The sequence below is a fragment of the Globicephala melas genome, unplaced genomic scaffold (assembly GCF_963455315.2).
Source record: "Globicephala melas unplaced genomic scaffold, mGloMel1.2 SCAFFOLD_92, whole genome shotgun sequence".
NCBI lineage: Eukaryota > Metazoa > Chordata > Mammalia > Artiodactyla > Delphinidae > Globicephala > Globicephala melas.
The window spans coordinates 534,076-552,271 of record NW_027207267.1 but is presented as its reverse complement, the minus strand read 5'-3'; positions in this window follow the sequence as shown (position 1 = coordinate 552,271).

Below are 18,196 nucleotides of genomic sequence, written 5' to 3'. Positions count from 1 at the left end.
AGGGTACGACAACGCTCTAGGGGGAGCGTACGTGTGAGAGCGCGGGTTAGTGTCAGCGTACGGGTTAGGATTGGGGACGGCTGAGGGTCAGGCTTCGGGGAAGGGTTAGGGTTAGGGTTCGGGCTAGGGTTAGGGTTAGGGGACGGGGACGGTTTAGGGTCCAGGTGAGGGTACGACAACGCTCTAGGGGGAGCGTACGTGTGAGGGCGCGGGTTAGTGTCAGCGTACGGGTTAGGATTAGGGGACGGCTGAGGGTCAGGCTTCGGGGAAGGGTTAGGGTTAGGGTTCGGGCTAGGGTTAGGGTTAGGGGACGGGGACGGTTCAGGGTCCAGGTGAGGGTACGACAACGCTCTAGGGGGAGCGTACGTGTGAGGGCGCGGGTTAGTGTCAGCGTACGGGTTAGGATTAGGGGACGGCTGAGGGTCAGGCTTCGGGGAAGGGTTAGGGTTAGGGTTCGGGCTAGGGTTAGGGTTAGGGGACGGGGACGGTTCAGGGTCCAGGTGAGGGTACGACAACGCTCTAGGGGGAGCGTACGTGTGAGGGCGCGGGTTAGTGTCAGCGTACGGGTTAGGATTAGGGGACGGCTGAGGGTCAGGCTTCGGGGAAGGGTTAGGGTTAGGGTTCGGGCTAGGGTTAGGGTTAGGGGACGGGGACGGTTTAGGGTCCAGGTGAGGGTACGACAACGCTCTAGGGGGAGCGTACGTGTGAGGGCGCGGGTTAGTGTCAGCGTACGGGTTAGGATTAGGGGACGGCTGAGGGTCAGGCTTCGGGGAAGGGTTAGGGTTAGGGTTCGGGCTAGGGTTAGGGTTAGGGGATGGGGACGGTTTAGGGTCCAGGTGAGGGTACGACAACGCTCTAGGGGGAGCGTACGTGTGAGGGCACAGGTCAGTTTCAGCGTACGGGTTAGGATTAGGGGACGGCTGAGGGTCAGGCTTCGGGGAAGGGTTAGGGTTAGGGTTCGGGCTAGGGTTAGGGTTAGGGGACGGGGACGGTTTAGGGGCAAGGTGAGGGTACGACAACGCTCTAGGGGGAGCGTACGTGTGAGGGCGCGGGTTAGTGTCAGCGTACGGGTTAGGATTAGGGGACGGCTGAGGGTCAGGCTTCGGGGAAGGGTTAGGGTTAGGGTTCGGGCTAGGGTTAGGGTTAGGGGACGGGGACAGTTTAGGGTCCAGGTGAGGGTACGACAACGCTCTAGGGGGAGCGTACGTGTGAGGGCGCGGGTTAGTGTCAGCGTACGGGTTAGGATTAGGGGACGGCTGAAGGTCAGGCTTCGGGGAAGTGTTAGGGTTAGGCTTCGGGCTAGGGTTAGGGTTAGGGGATGGCGACGGTTTAGCGTCCAGGTGAGGGTACGACAACGCTCTAGGGGGAGCGTACGTGTGAGGGCGCGGGTTAGTGTCAGCGTACGGGTTAGGATTAGGGGACGGCTGAGGGTCAGGCTTCGGGGAAGGGTTAGGGTTAGGGTTCGGGCTAGGGTTAGGGTTAGGGGACGGGGACGGTTTAGGGTCCAGGTGAGGGTACGACAACGCTCTAGGGGGAGCGTACGTGTGAGGGCGCGGGTTAGTGTCAGCGTACGGGTTAGGATTAGGGGACGGCTGAAGGTCAGGCTTCGGGGAAGTGTTAGGGTTAAGCTTCGGGCTAGGGTTAGGGTTAGGGGATGGCGACGGTTTAGCGTCCAGGTGAGGGTACGACAACGCTCTAGGGGGAGCGTACGTGTGAGGGCGCGGGTTAGTGTCAGCGTACGGGTTAGGATTAGGGGACGGCTGAGGGTCAGGCTTCGGGGAAGGGTTAGGGTTAGGGTTCGGGCTAGGGTTAGGGTTAGGGGACGGGGACGGTTCAGGGTCCAGGTGAGGGTACGACAACGCTCTAGGGGGAGCGTACGTGTGAGGGCGCGGGTTAGTGTCAGCGTACGGGTTAGGATTAGGGGACGGCTGAGGGTCAGGCTTCGGGGAAGGGTTAGGGTTAGGGTTCGGGCTAGGGTTAGGGTTAGGGGACGGGGACGGTTTAGGGTCCAGGTGAGGGTACGACAACGCTCTAGGGGGAGCGTACGTGTGAGGGCGCGGGTTAGTGTCAGCGTACGGGTTAGGATTAGGGGACGGCTGAGGGTCAGGCTTCGGGGAAGGGTTAGGGTTAGGGTTCGGGCTAGGGTTAGGGTTAGGGGATGGGGACGGTTTAGGGTCCAGGTGAGGGTACGACAACGCTCTAGGGGGAGCGTACGTGTGAGGGCGCAGGTCAGTTTCAGCGTACGGGTTAGGATTAGGGGACGGCTGAGGGTCAGGCTTCGGGGAAGGGTTAGGGTTAGGGTTCGGGCTAGGGTTAGGGTTAGGGGACGGGGACGGTTCAGGGTCCAGGTGAGGGTACGACAACGCTCTAGGGGGAGCGTACGTGTGAGGGCGCTGGTCAGTGTCAGCGTACGGGTTAGGATTAGGGGACGGCTGAGGGTCAGGCTTCGGGGAAGGGTTAGGGTTAGGGTTCGGGCTAGGGTTAGGGTTAGGGGACGGGGACGGTTTAGGGTCCAGGTGAGGGTACGACAACGCTCTAGGGGGAGCGTACGTGTGAGGGCGCGGGTTAGTGTCAGCGTACGGGTTAGGATTAGGGGACGGCTGAGGGTCAGGCTTCGGGGAAGGGTTAGGGTTAGGGTTCGGGCTAGGGTTAGGGTTAGGGGACGGGGACGGTTCAGGGTCCAGGTGAGGGTACGACAACGCTCTAGGGGGAGCGTACGTGTGAGGGCGCGGGTTAGTGTCAGCGTACGGGTTAGGATTGGGGACGGCTGAGGGTCAGGCTTCGGGGAAGGGTTAGGGTTAGGGTTCGGGCTAGGGTTAGGGTTAGGGGACGGGGACGGTTTAGGGTCCAGGTGAGGGTACGACAACGCTCTAGGGGGAGCGTACGTGTGAGGGCGCGGGTTAGTGTCAGCGTACGGGTTAGGATTAGGGGACGGCTGAGGGTCAGGCTTCGGGGAAGGGTTAGGGTTAGGGTTCGGGCTAGGGTTAGGGTTAGGGGACGGGGACGGTTCAGGGTCCAGGTGAGGGTACGACAACGCTCTAGGGGGAGCGTACGTGTGAGGGCGCGGGTTAGTGTCAGCGTACGGGTTAGGATTAGGGGACGGCTGAGGGTCAGGCTTCGGGGAAGGGTTAGGGTTAGGGTTCGGGCTAGGGTTAGGGTTAGGGGACGGGGACGGTTCAGGGTCCAGGTGAGGGTACGACAACGCTCTAGGGGGAGCGTACGTGTGAGGGCGCGGGTTAGTGTCAGCGTACGGGTTAGGATTAGGGGACGGCTGAGGGTCAGGCTTCGGGGAAGGGTTAGGGTTAGGGTTCGGGCTAGGGTTAGGGTTAGGGGACGGGGACGGTTTAGGGTCCAGGTGAGGGTACGACAACGCTCTAGGGGGAGCGTATGTGTGAGGGCGCGGGTTAGTGTCAGCGTACGGGTTAGGATTAGGGGACGGCTGAGGGTCAGGCTTCGGGGAAGGGTTAGGGTTAGGGTTCGGGCTAGGGTTAGGGTTAGGGGACGGGGACGGTTTAGGGTCCAGGTGAGGGTACGACAACGCTCTAGGGGGAGCGTACGTGTGAGGGCGCGGGTTAGTGTCAGCGTACGGGTTAGGATTAGGGGACGGCTGAGGGTCAGGCTTCGGGGAAGGGTTAGGGTTAGGGTTCGGGCTAGGGTTAGGGTTAGGGGACGGGGACGGTTTAGGGGCCAGGTGAGGGTACGACGACGCTCTAGGGGGAGCGTACGTGTGAGGGCGCGGGTTAGTGTCAGCGTACGGGTTAGGATTAGGGGACGGCTGAGGGTCAGGCTTCGGGGAAGGGTTAGGGTTAGGGTTCGGGCTAGGGTTAGGGTTAGGGGACGGGGACGGTTTAGGGGCCAGGTGAGGGTACGACGACGCTCTAGGGGGAGCGTACGTGTGAGGGCGCGGGTTAGTGTCAGCGTACGGGTTAGGATTAGGGGACGGCTGAGGGTCAGGCTTCGGGGAAGGGTTAGGGTTAGGGTTCGGGCTAGGGTTAGGGTTAGGGGACGGGGACGGTTTAGGGTCCAGGTGAGGGTACGACAACGCTCTAGGGGGAGCGTACGTGTGAGGGCGCGGGTTAGTGTCAGCGTACGGGTTAGGATTAGGGGACGGCTGAAGGTCAGGCTTCGGGGAAGTGTTAGGGTTAGGCTTCGGGCTAGGGTTAGGGTTAGGGGATGGCGACGGTTTAGCGTCCAGGTGAGGGTACGACAACGCTCTAGGGGGAGCGTACGTGTGAGGGCGCGGGTTAGTGTCAGCGTACGGGTTAGGATTAGGGGACGGCTGAGGGTCAGGCTTCGGGGAAGGGTTAGGGTTAGGCTTCGGCCTAGGGTTAGGGTTAGGGGACGGGGACGGTTCAGGGTCCAGGTGAGGGTACGACAACGCTCTAGGGGGAGCGTACGTGTGAGGGCGCGGGTTAGTGTCAGCGTACGGGTTAGGATTAGGGGACGGCTGAGGGTCAGGCTTCGGGGAAGGGTTAGGGTTAGGCTTCGGGCTAGGGTTAGGGTTAGTGGACGGGGACGGTTTAGGGTCCAGGTGAGGGTACGACAACGCTCTAGGGGGAGCGTACGTGTGAGGGCGCGGGTTAGTGTCAGCGTACGGGTTAGGATTAGGGGACGGCTGAGGGTCAGGCTTCGGGGAAGGGTTAGGGTTAGGGTTCGGGCTAGGGTTAGGGTTAGGGGACGGGGACAGTTTAGGGTCCAGGTGAGGGTACGAAAACGCTCTAGGGGGAGCGTACGTGTGAGGGCGTGGGTTAGTGTCAGCGTACGGGTTAGGATTAGGGGATAGCTGAGGGTCAGGCTTCGGGGAAGGGTTAGGGTTAGGGTTCGGGCTAGGGTTAGGGTTAGGGGACGGGGACGGTTTAGGGGCCAGGTGAGGATACGACAACGCTCTAGGGGGAGCGTACGTGTGAGGGCGCGGGTTAGTGTCAGCGTACGGGTTAGGATTAGGGGACGGCTGAGGGTCAGGCTTCGGGGAAGGGTTAGGGTTAGGGTTCGGGCTAGGGTTAGGGTTAGGGGACGGGGACGGTTTAGGGGCAAGGTGAGGGTACGACAACGCTCTAGGGGGAGCGTACGTGTGAGGGCGCGGGTTAGTGTCAGCGTACGGGTTAGGATTAGGGGACGGCTGAGGGTCAGGCTTCGGGGAAGGGTTAGGGTTAGGGTTCGGGCTAGGGTTAGGGTTAGGGGACGGGGACGGTTTAGGGTCCAGGTGAGGGTACGACAACGCTCTAGGGGGAGCGTACGTGTGAGGGCGCGGGTTAGTGTCAGCGTACGGGTTAGGATTAGGGGACGGCTGAAGGTCAGGCTTCGGGGAAGTGTTAGGGTTAGGCTTCGGGCTAGGGTTAGGGTTAGGGGATGGCGACGGTTTAGCGTCCAGGTGAGGGTACGACAACGCTCTAGGGGGAGCGTACGTGTGAGGGCGCGGGTTAGTGTCAGCGTACGGGTTAGGATTAGGGGACGGCTGAGGGTCAGGCTTCGGGGAAGGGTTAGGGTTAGGGTTCGGGCTAGGGTTAGGGTTAGGGGACGGGGACGGTTTAGGGTCCAGGTGAGGGTACGACAACGCTCTAGGGGGAGCGTACGTGTGAGGGCGCGGGTTAGTGTCAGCGTACGGGTTAGGATTAGGGGACGGCTGAAGGTCAGGCTTCGGGGAAGTGTTAGGGTTAGGCTTCGGGCTAGGGTTAGGGTTAGGGGATGGCGACGGTTTAGCGTCCAGGTGAGGGTACGACAACGCTCTAGGGGGAGCGTACGTGTGAGGGCGCGGGTTAGTGTCAGCGTATGGGTTAGGATTAGGGGACGGCTGAGGGTCAGGCTTCGGGGAAGGGTTAGGGTTAGGGTTCGGGCTAGGGTTAGGGTTAGGGGACGGGGACGGTTCAGGGTCCAGGTGAGGGTACGACAACGCTCTAGGGGGAGCGTACGTGTGAGGGCGCGGGTTAGTGTCAGCGTACGGGTTAGGATTAGGGGACGGCTGAGGGTCAGGCTTCGGGGAAGGGTTAGGGTTAGGGTTCGGGCTAGGGTTAGGGTTAGGGGACGGGGACGGTTTAGGGTCCAGGTGAGGGTACGACAACGCTCTAGGGGGAGCGTACGTGTGAGGGCGCGGGTTAGTGTCAGCGTACGGGTTAGGATTAGGGGACGGCTGAGGGTCAGGCTTCGGGGAAGTGTTAGGGTTAGGGTTCGGGCTAGGGTTAGGGTTAGGGGATGGGGACGGTTTAGGGTCCAGGTGAGGGTACGACAACGCTCTAGGGGGAGCGTACGTGTGAGGGCGCAGGTCAGTTTCAGCGTACGGGTTAGGATTAGGGGACGGCTGAGGGTCAGGCTTCGGGGAAGGGTTAGGGTTAGGGTTCGGGCTAGGGTTAGGGTTAGGGGACGGGGACGGTTCAGGGTCCAGGTGAGGGTACGACAACGCTCTAGGGGGAGCGTACGTGTGAGGGCGCGGGTCAGTGTCAGCGTACGGGTTAGGATTAGGGGACGGCTGAGGGTCAGGCTTCGGGGAAGGGTTAGGGTTAGGGTTCGGGCTAGGGTTAGGGTTAGGGGACGGGGACGGTTTAGGGTCCAGGTGAGGGTACGACAACGCTCTAGGGGGAGCGTACGTGTGAGGGCGCGTGTTAGTGTCAGCGTACGGGTTAGGATTAGGGGACGGCTGAGGGTCAGGCTTCGGGGAAGGGTTAGGTTTAGGGTTCGGCCTAGGGTTAGGGTTAGGGGACGGGGACGGTTCAGGGTCCAGGTGAGGGTACGACAACGCTCTAGGGGGAGCGTACGTGTGAGGGCGCGGGTTAGTGTCAGCGTACGGGTTAGGATTAGGGGACGGCTGAGGGTCAGGCTTCGGGGAAGGGTTAGGGTTAGGGTTCGGGCTAGGGTTAGGGTTAGGGGACGGGGACGGTTTAGGGTCCAGGTGAGGGTACGACAACGCTCTAGGGGGAGCGTACGTGTGAGGGCGCGGGTTAGTGTCAGCGTACGGGTTAGGATTAGGGGACGGCTGAGGGTCAGGCTTCGGGGAAGGGTTAGGGTTAGGGTTCGGGCTAGGGTTAGGGTTAGGGGACGGGGACGGTTTAGGGTCCAGGTGAGGGTACGACAACGCTCTAGGGGGAGCGTACGTGTGAGGGCGCGGGTTAGTGTCAGCGTACGGGTTAGGATTAGGGGACGGCTGAGGGTCAGGCTTCGGGGAAGGGTTAGGGTTAGGGTTCGGGCTAGGGTTAGGGTTAGGGGACGGGGACGGTTTAGGGTCCAGGTGAGGGCACGACAACGCTCTAGGGGGAGCGTACGTGTGAGGGCGCGGGTTAGTGTCAGCGTACGGGTTAGGATTAGGGGACGGCTGAGGGTCAGGCTTCGGGGAACGGTTAGGGTTAGGGTTCGGGCTAGGGTTAGGGTTAGGGGACGGGGACGGTTTAGGGTCCAGGTGAGGGTACGACAACGCTCTAGGGGGAGCGTACGTGTGAGGGCGCGGGTTAGTGTCAGCGTACGGGTTAGGATTAGGGGACGGCTGAGGGTCAGGCTTCGGGGAAGGGTTAGGGTTAGGGTTCGGGCTAGGGTTAGGGTTAGGGGACGGGGACGGTTTAGGGTCCAGGTGAGGGTACGACAACGCTCTAGGGGGAGCGTACGTGTGAGGGCGCGGGTTAGTGTCAGCGTACGGGTTAGGATTAGGGGACGGCTGAGGGTCAGGCTTCGGGGAAGGGTTAGGGTTAGGGTTCGGGCTAGGGTTAGGGTTAGGGGACGGGGACGGTTTAGGGGCCAGGTGAGGGTACGACGACGCTCTAAGGGGAGCGTACGTGTGAGGGCGCGGGTTAGTGTCAGCGTACGGGTTAGGATTAGGGGACGGCTGAGGGTCAGGCTTCGGGGAAGGGTTAGGGTTAGGGTTCGGGCTAGGGTTAGGGTTAGGGGACGGGGACGTTTTAGGGTCCAGGTGAGGGTACGACAACGCTCTAGGGGGAGCGTACGTGTGAGGGCGCGGGTTAGTGTCAGCGTACGGGTTAGGATTAGGGGACGGCTGAGGGTCAGGCTTCGGGGAAGGTTTAGGGTTAGGGTTCGGGCTAGGGTTAGGGTTAGGGGACGGGGACGGTTTAGGGTCCAGGTGAGGGTACGACAACGCTCTAGGGGGAGCGTACGTGTGAGGGCGCGGGTTAGTGTCAGCGTACGGGTTAGGATTAGGGGACGGCTGAAGGTCAGGCTTCGGGGAAGTGTTAGGGTTAGGCTTCGGGCTAGGGTTAGGGTTAGGGGACGGGGACGGTTCAGGGTCCAGGTGAGGGTACGACAACGCTCTAGGGGGAGCGTACGTGTGAGGGCGCGGGTTAGTGTCAGCGTACGGGTTAGGATTAGGGGACGGCTGAGGGTCAGGCTTCGGGGAAGGGTTAGGGTTAGGGTTCGGGCTAGGGTTAGGGTTAGGGGACGGGGACGGTTCAGGGTCCAGGTGAGGGTACGACAACGCTCTAGGGGGAGCGTACGTGTGAGGGCATGGGTTAGTGTCAGCGTACGGGTTAGGATTAGGGGACGGCTGAGGGTCAGGCTTCGGGGAAGGGTTAGGGTTAGGGTTCGGGCTAGGGTTAGGGTTAGGGGACGGGGATGGTTCAGGGTCCAGGTGAGGGTACGACAACGCTCTAGGGGGAGCGTACGTGTGAGGGCGCGGGTCAGTGTCAGCGTACGGGTTAGGATTAGGGGACGGCTGAGGGTCAGGCTTCGGGGAAGGGTTAGGGTTAGGGTTCGGGCTAGGGTTAGGGTTAGGGGACGGGGACGGTTTAGGGTCCAGGTGAGGGTACGACAACGCTCTAGGGGGAGCGTACGTGTGAGGGCGCGGGTTAGTGTCAGCGTACGGGTTAGGATTAGGGGACGGCTGAGGGTCAGGCTTCGGGGAAGTGTTAGGGTTAGGGTTCGGGCTAGGGTTAGTGTTAGGGGACGGGGACGGTTCAGGGTCCAGGTGAGGGTACGACAACGCTCTAGGGGGAGCGTACGTGTGAGGGCGCGGTTTAGTGTCAGCGTACGGGTTAGGATTAGGGGACGGCTGAGGGTCAGGCTTCGAGGAAGGGTTAGGGTTAGGGTTCGGGCTAGGGTTAGGGTTAGGGGACGGGGACGGTTTAGGGTCCAGGTGAGGGTACGACAACGCTCTAGGGGGAGCGTACGTGTGAGGGCGCGGGTTAGTGTCAGCGTACGGGTTAGGATTAGGGGACGGCTGAGGGTCAGGCTTCGGGGAAGGGTTAGGGTTAGGGTTCGGGCTAGGGTTAGGGTTAGGGGACGGGGACGGTTTAGGGTCCAGGTGAGGGTACGACAACGCTCTAGGGGGAGCGTACGTGTGAGGGCGCGGGTTAGTGTCAGCGTACGGGTTAGGATTAGGGGACGGCTGAGGGTCAGGCTTCGGGGAAGGGTTAGGGTTAGGCTTCGGGCTAGGGTTAGGGTTAGGGGACGGGGACGGTTTAGGGTCCAGGTGAGGGTACGACAACGCTCTAGGGGGAGCGTACGTGTGAGGGCGCGGGTTAGTGTCAGCGTACGGGTTAGGATTAGGGGACGGCTGAGGGTCAGGCTTCGGGGAAGGGTTAGGGTTAGGGTTCGGGCTAGGGTTAGGGTTAGGGGACGGGGACAGTTTAGGGTCCAGGTGAGGGTACGACAACGCTCTAGGGGGAGCGTACGTGTGAGGGCGTGGGTTAGTGTCAGCGTACGGGTTAGGATTAGGGGACGGCTGAGGGTCAGGCTTCGGGGAAGGGTTAGGGTTAGGGTTCGGGCTAGGGTTAGGGTTAGGGGACGGGGACGGTTTAGGGGCCAGGTGAGGGTACGACAACGCTCTAGGGGGAGCGTACGTGTGAGGGCGCGGGTTAGTGTCAGCGTACGGGTTAGGATTAGGGGACGGCTGAGGGTCAGGCTTCGGGGAAGGGTTAGGGTTAGGGTTCGGGCTAGGGTTAGGGTTAGGGGACGGGGACGGTTTAGGGGCAAGGTGAGGGTACGACAACGCTCTAGGGGGAGCGTACGTGTGAGGGCGCGGGTTAGTGTCAGCGTACGGGTTAGGATTAGGGGACGGCTGAGGGTCAGGCTTCGGGGAAGGGTTAGGGTTAGGGTTCGGGCTAGGGTTAGGGTTAGGGGACGGGGACGGTTTAGGGTCCAGGTGAGGGTACGACAACGCTCTAGGGGGAGCGTACGTGTGAGGGCGCGGGTTAGTGTCAGCGTACGGGTTAGGATTAGGGGACGGCTGAAGGTCAGGCTTCGGGCAAGTGTTAGGGTTAGGCTTCGGGCTAGGGTTAGGGTTAGGGGATGGCGACGGGTTAGCGTCCAGGTGAGGGTACGACAACGCTCTAGGGGGAGCGTACGTGTGAGGGCGCGGGTTAGTGTCAGCGTACGGGTTAGGATTAGGGGACGGCTGAGGGTCAGGCTTCGGGGAAGGGTTAGGGTTAGGGTTCGGGCTAGGGTTAGGGTTAGGGGACGGGGACGGTTTAGGGTCCAGGTGAGGGTACGACAACGCTCTAGGGGGAGCGTACGTGTGAGGGCGCGGGTTAGTGTCAGCGTACGGGTTAGTATTAGGGGACGGCTGAGGGTCAGGCTTCGGGGAAGGGTTAGGGTTAGGGTTCGGGCTAGGGTTAGGGTTAGGGGACGGGGACGGTTTAGGGTCCAGGTGAGGGTACGACAACGCTCTAGGGGGAGCGTACGTGTGAGGGCGCAGGTCAGTGTCAGCGTACGGGTTAGGATTAGGGGACGGCTGAGGGTCAGGCTTCGGGGAAGGGTTAGGGTTAGGGTTCGGGCTAGGGTTAGGGTTAGGGGACGGGGACGGTTTAGGGTGCAGGTGAGGGTACGACAACGCTCTAGTGGGAGCGTACGTGTGAGGGCGCGGGTTAGTGTCAGCGTACGGGTTAGGATTAGGGGACGGCTGAGGGTCAGGCTTCGGGGAAGGGTTAGGGTTAGGCTTCGGCCTAGGGTTAGGGTTCGGGGACGGGGACGGTTCAGGGTCCAGGTGAGGGTACGACAACGCTCTAGGGGGAGCGTACGTGTGAGGGCGCGGGTTAGTGTCAGCGTACGGGTTAGGATTAGGGGACGGCTGAGGGTCAGGCTTCGGGGAAGGGTTAGGGTTAGGCTTCGGCCTAGGGTTAGGGTTAGGGGACGGGGACGGTTCAGGGTCCAGGTGAGGGTACGACAACGCTCTAGGGTGAGCGTACGTGTGAGGGCGCGGGTTAGTGTCAGCGTACGGGTTAGGATTAGGGAACGGCTGAGGGTCAGGCTTCGGGGAAGGGTTAGGGTTAGTCTTCGGCCTAGGGTTAGGGTTAGGGGACGGGGACGGTTCAGGGTCCAGGTGAGGGTATGACAACGCTCTAGGGGGAGCGTACGTGTGAGGGCGCGGGTTAGTGTCAGCGTACGGGTTAGGATTAGGGGACGGCTGAGGGTCAGGCTTCGGGGAAGGGTTAGGGTTAGGGTTCGGCCTAGGGTTAGGGTTAGGGGACGGGGACGGTTCAGCGTCCAGGTGAGGGTACGACAACGCTCTAGGGGGAGCGTACGTGTGAGGGCGCGGGTTATTGTCAGCGTACGGGTTAGGATTAGGGGACGGCTGAGGGTCAGGCTTCGGGGAAGGGTTAGGGTTAGGGTTCGGGCTAGGGTTAGGGTTAGGGGACGGGGACGGTTTAGGGTCCAGGTGAGGGTACGACAACGCTCTAGGGGGAGCGTACGTGTGAGGGCGCGGGTTAGTGTCAGCGTACGGGTTAGGATTAGGGGACGGCTGAAGGTCAGGCTTCGGGCAAGTGTTAGGGTTAGGCTTCGGGCTAGGGTTAGGGTTAGGGGATGGCGACGGGTTAGCGTCCAGGTGAGGGTACGACAACGCTCTAGGGGGAGCGTACGTGTGAGGGCGCGGGTTAGTGTCAGCGTACGGGTTAGGATTAGGGGACGGCTGAGGGTCAGGCTTCGGGGAAGGGTTAGGGTTAGGGTTCGGGCTAGGGTTAGGGTTAGGGGACGGGGACGGTTTAGGGTCCAGGTGAGGGTACGACAACGCTCTAGGGGGAGCGTACGTGTGAGGGCGCGGGTTAGTGTCAGCGTACGGGTTAGTATTAGGGGACGGCTGAGGGTCAGGCTTCGGGGAAGGGTTAGGGTTAGGGTTCGGGCTAGGGTTAGGGTTAGGGGACGGGGACGGTTTAGGGTCCAGGTGAGGGTACGACAACGCTCTAGGGGGAGCGTACGTGTGAGGGCGCAGGTCAGTGTCAGCGTACGGGTTAGGATTAGGGGACGGCTGAGGGTCAGGCTTCGGGGAAGGGTTAGGGTTAGGGTTCGGGCTAGGGTTAGGGTTAGGGGACGGGGACGGTTTAGGGTGCAGGTGAGGGTACGACAACGCTCTAGTGGGAGCGTACGTGTGAGGGCGCGGGTTAGTGTCAGCGTACGGGTTAGGATTAGGGGACGGCTGAGGGTCAGGTTTCGGGGAAGGGTTAGGGTTAGGCTTCGGCCTAGGGTTAGGGTTCGGGGACGGGGACGGTTCAGGGTCCAGGTGAGGGTACGATAACGCTCTAGGGGGAGCGTACGTGTGAGGGCGCGGGTTAGTGTCAGCGTACGGGTTAGGATTAGGGGACGGCTGAGGGTCAGGCTTCGGGGAAGGGTTAGGGTTAGGCTTCGGCCTAGGGTTAGGGTTAGGGGACGGCGACGGTTTAGGGTCCAGGTGAGGGTACGACAACGCTCTAGGGGGAGCGTACGTGTGAGGGCGCGAGTTAGTGTCAGCGTACGGGTTAGGATTAGGGGACGGCTGAGGGTCAGGCTTCGGGGAAGGGTTAGGGTTAGGGTTCGGGCTAGGGTTAGGGTTAGGGGACGGGGACGGTTCAGGGTCCAGGTGAGGTTACGACAACACTCTAGGGGGAGCGTACGTGTGAGGGCGCGGGTTAGTGTCAGCGTACGGGTTAGGATTAGGGGACGGCTGAGGGTCAGGCTTCGGGGAAGGGTTAGGGTTAGGCTTCGGGCTAGGGTTAGGGTTAGGGGACGGGGACGGTTTAGGGTCCAGGTGAGGGTACGACAACGCTCTAGGGGGAGCGTACGTGTGAGGGCGCAGGTTAGTGTCAGCGTACGGGTTAGTATTAGGGGACGGCTGAGGGTCAGGCTTCGGGGAAGGGTTAGGGTTAGGGTTCGGGCTAGGGTTAGGGTTAGGGGACGGGGACGGTTTAGGGTCCAGGTGAGGGTACGACAACGCTCTAGGGGGAGCGTACGTGTGAGGGCGCGGGTCAGTGTCAGCGTACGGGTTAGGATTAGGGGACGGCTGAGGGTCAGGCTTCGGGGAAGGGTTAGGGTTAGGGTTCGGGCTAGGGTTAGGGTTAGGGGACGGGGACGGTTTAGGGTCCAGGTGAGGGTACGACAACGCTCTAGGGGGAGCGTACGTGTGAGGGCGCGGGTTAGTGTCAGCGTACGGGTTAGGATTAGAGGACGGCTGAGGGTCAGGCTTCGGGGAAGGGTTAGGGTTAGGGTTCGGGCTAGGGTTAGGGTTAGGGGACGGGGACGGTTCAGGGTCCAGGTGAGGGTACGACAACGCTCTAGGGGGAGCGTACGTGTGAGGGCGCGGATCAGTGTCAGCGTACGGGTTAGGATTAGGGGACGGCTGAGGGTCAGGCTTCGGGGAAGGGTTAGGGTTAGGGTTCGGGCTAGGGTTAGGGTTAGGGGACGGGGACGGTTCAGGGTCAGGTGAGGGTACGACAACGCTCTAGGGGGAGCGTACGTGTGAGGGCGCGTGTTAGTGTCAGCGTACGGGTTAGGATTAGGGGACGGCTGAGGGTCAGGCTTCGGGGAAGGGTTAGGGTTAGGGTTCGGGCTAGGGTTAGGGTTAGGTGACGGGGACGGTTCAGGGTCCAGGTGAGGGTACGACAACGCTCTAGGGGGAGCGTACGTGTGAGGGCGCGGGTTAGTGTCAGCGTACGGGTTAGGATTAGGGGACGGCTGAGGGTCAGGCTTCGGGGAAGGGTTAGGGTTAGGGTTCGGGCTAGGGTTAGGGTTAGGGGACGGGGACGGTTTAGGGTCCAGGTGAGGGTACGACAACGCTCTAGGGGGAGCGTACGTGTGAGGGCGCGGGTTAGTGTCAGCGTACGGGTTAGGATTAGGGGACGGCTGAGGGTCAGGCTTCGGGGAAGGGTTAGGGTTACGGTTCGGGCTAGGGTTAGGGTTAGGGGACGGGGACGGTTTAGGGTCCAGGTGAGGGTACGACAACGCTCTAGGGGGAGCGTACGTGTGAGGGCGCGGGTTAGTGTCAGCGTACGGGTTAGGATTAGGGGACGGCTGAGGGTCAGGCTTCGGGGAAGGGTTAGGGTTAGGGTTCGGGCTAGGGTTAGGGTTAGGGGACGGGGACAGTTTAGGGTCCAGGTGAGGGTACGACAATGCTCTAGGGGGAGCGTACGTGTGAGGGCGCGGGTTAGTGTCAGCGTACGGGTTAGGATTAGGGGACGGCTGAGGGTCAGGCTTCGGGGAAGGGTTAGGGTTAGGGTTCGGGCTAGGGTTAGGGTTAGGGGACGGGGACGGTTTAGGGGCCAGGTGAGGGTACGACAACGCTCTAGGGGGAGCGTACGTGTGAGGGCACGGTTTAGTGTCAGCGTACGGGTTAGGATTAGGGGACGGCTGAGGGTCAGGCTTCGGGGAAGGGTTAGGGTTAGGGTTCGGGCTAGGGTTAGGGTTAGGGGACGGGGACGGTTTAGGGTCCAGGTGAGGGTACGACAACGCTCTAGGGGGAGCGTACGTGTGAGGGCGCGGGTTAGTGTCAGCGTACGGGTTAGGATTAGGGGACGGCTGAGGGTCAGGCTTCGGGGAAGGGTTAGGGTTAGGGTTCGGGCTAGGGTTAGGGTTAGGGGACGGGGACGGTTTAGGGTCCAGGTGAGGGTACGACAACGCTCTAGGGGGAGCGTACGTGTGAGGGCGCGGGTTAGTGTCAGCGTACGGGTTAGGATTAGGGGACGGCTGAAGGTCAGGCTTCGGGGAAGTGTTAGGGTTTGGCTTCGGGCTAGGGTTAGGGTTAGGGGATGGCGACGGTTTAGCGTCCAGGTGAGGGTACGACAACGCTCTAGGGGGAGCGTACGTGTGAGGGCGCGGGTTAGTGTCAGCGTACGGGTTAGGATTAGGGGACGGCTGAGGGTCAGGCTTCGGGGAAGTGTTAGGGTTAGGGTTCGGGCTAGGGTTAGGGTTAGGGGACGGGGACGGTTCAGGGTCCAGGTGAGGGTACGACAACGCTCTAGGGGGAGCGTACGTGTGAGGGCGCGGGTTAGTGTCAGCGTACGGGTTAGGATTAGGGGACGGCTGAGGGTCAGGCTTCGGGGAAGGGTTAGGGTTAGGGTTCGGGCTAGGGTTAGGGTTAGGGGACGGGGACGGTTTAGGGTCCAGGTGAGGGTACGACAACGCTCTAGGGGGAGCGTACGTGTGAGGGCGCGGGTTAGTGTCAGCGTACGGGTTAGGATTAGGGGACGGCTGAGGGTCAGGCTTCGGGGAAGGGTTAGGGTTAGGGTTCGGACTAGGGTTAGGGTTAGGGGACGAGGACGGTTCAGGGTCCAGGTGAGGGTACGACAACGCTCTAGGGGGAGCGTACATGTGAGGGCGCGGGTTAGTGTCAGCGTACGGGTTAGGATTAGGGGACGGCTGAGGGTCAGGCTTCGGGGAAGGGTTAGGGTTAGGGTTCGGGCTAGGGTTAGGGTTAGGGGACGGGGACGGTTCAGGGTCCAGGTGAGGGTACGACAACGCTCTAGGGGGAGCGTACGTGTGAGGGCGCGGGTTAGTGTCAGCGTACGGGTTAGGATTAGGGGACGGCTGAGGGTCAGGCTTCGGGGAAGGGTTAGGGTTAGGGTTCGGGCTAGGGTTAGGGTTAGGGGACGGGGACGGTTTAGGGTCCAGGTGAGGGTACGACAACGCTCTAGGGGGAGCGTACGTGTGAGGGCGCGGGTTAGTGTCAGCGTACGGGTTAGGATTAGGGGACGGCTGAGGGTCAGGCTTCGGGGAAGGGTTAGGGTTAGGGTTCGGGCTAGGGTTAGGGTTAGGGGATGGGGACGGTTTAGGGTCCAGGTGAGGGGACGACAACGCTCTAGGGGGAGCGTACGTGTGAGGGCGCAGGTCAGTTTCAGCGTACGGGTTAGGATTAGGGGACGGCTGAGGGTCAGGCTTCGGAGAAGGGTTAGGGTTAGGGTTCGGGCTAGGGTTAGGGTTAGGGGACGGGGACGGTTCAGGGTCCAGGTGAGGGTACGACAACGCTCTAGGGGGAGCGTACGTGTGAGGGCGCGGGTCAGTGTCAGCGTACGGGTTAGGATTAGGGGACGGCTGAGGGTCAGGCTTCGGGGAAGGGTTAGGGTTAGGGTTCGGGCTAGGGTTAGGGTTAGGGGACGGGGACGGTTTAGGGTCCAGGTGAGGGTACGACAACGCTCTAGGGGGAGCGTACGTGTGAGGGCGCGTGTTAGTGTCAGCGTACGGGTTAGGATTAGGGGACGGCTGAGGGTCAGGCTTCGGGGAAGGGTTAGGTTTAGGGTTCGGGCTAGGGTTAGGGTTAGGGGACGGGGACGGTTCAGGGTCCAGGTGAGGGTACGACAACGCTCTAGGGGGAGCGTACGTGTGAGGGCGCGGGTTAGTGTCAGCGTACGGGTTAGGATTAGGGGACGGCTGAGGGTCAGGCTTCGGGGAAGGGTTAGGGTTAGGGTTCGGGCTAGGGTTAGGGTTAGGGGACGGGGACGGTTTAGGGTCCAGGTGAGGGTACGACAACGCTCTAGGGGGAGCGTACGTGTGAGGGCGCGGGTTAGTGTCAGCGTACGGGTTAGGATTAGGGGACGGCTGAGGGTCAGGCTTCGGGGAAGGGTTAGGGTTAGGGTTCGGGCTAGGGTTAGGGTTAGGGGACGGGGACGGTTTAGGGTCCAGGTGAGGGTACGACAACGCTCTAGGGGGAGCGTACGTGTGAGGGCGCGGGTTAGTGTCAGCGTACGGGTTAGGATTAGGGGACGGCTGAGGGTCAGGCTTCGGGGAAGGGTTAGGGTTAGGGTTCGGGCTAGGGTTAGGGTTAGGGGACGGGGACGGTTTAGGGTCCAGGTGAGGGTACGACAACGCTCTAGGGGGAGCGTACGTGTGAGGCCGCGGGTTAGTGTCAGCGTACGGGTTAGGATTAGGGGACGGCTGAGGGTCAGGCTTCGGGGAAGGGTTAGGGTTAGGGTTCGGGCTAGGGTTAGGGTTAGGGGACGGGGACGGTTTAGGGTCCAGGTGAGGGTACGACAACGCTCTAGGGGGAGCGTACGTGTGAGGGCGCGGGTTAGTGTCAGCGTACGGGTTAGGATTAGGGGACGGCTGAAGGTCAGGCTTCGGGCAAGTGTTAGGGTTAGGCTTCGGGCTAGGGTTAGGGTTAGGGGATGGCGACGGTTTAGCGTCCAGGTGAGGGTACGACAACGCTCTAGGGGGAGCGTACGTGTGAGGGCGCGGGTTAGTGTCAGCGTACGGGTTAGGATTAGGGGACGGCTGAGGGTCAGGCTTCGGGGAAGGGTTAGGGTTAGGGTTCGGGCTAGGGTTAGGGTTAGGGGACGGGGACGGTTTAGGGTCCAGGTGAGGGTACGACAATGCTCTAGGGGGAGCGTACGTGTGAGGGCGCGGGTTAGTGTCAGCGTACGGGTTAGGATTAGGGGACGGCTGAGGGTCAGGCTTCGGGGAAGGGTTAGGGTTAGGGTTCGGGCTAGGGTTAGGGTTAGGGGACGGGGACGGTTTAGGGTCCAGGTGAGGGTACGACAACGCTCTAGGGGGAGCGTACGTGTGAGGGCGCGGGTTAGTGTCAGCGTACGGGTTAGGATTAGGGGACGGCTGAGGGTCAGGCTTCGGGGAAGGGTTAGGGTTAGGGTTCGGGCTAGGGTTAGGGTTAGGGGACGGGGATGGTTTAGGGTCCAGGTGAGGGTACGACAACGCTCTAGGGGGAGCGTACGTGTGAGGGCGCGGGTTAGTGTCAGCGTACGGGTTAGGATTAGGGGACGGCTGAGGGTCAGGCTTCGGGGAAGGGTTAGGGTTAGGGTTCGGGCTAGGGTTAGGGTTAGGGGACGGGGACGGTTTAGGGGCCAGGTGAGGGTACGACAACGCTCTAGGGGGAGCGTACGTGTGAGGGCACGGGTTAGTGTCAGCGTACGGGTTAGGATTAGGGGACGGCTGAGGGTCAGGCTTCGGGGAAGGGTTAGGGTTAGGGTTCGGGCTAGGGTTAGGGTTAGGGGACGGGGACGGTTTAGGGTCCAGGTGAGGGTACGACAACGCTCTAGGGGGAGCGTACGTGTGAGGGCGCGGGTTAGTGTCA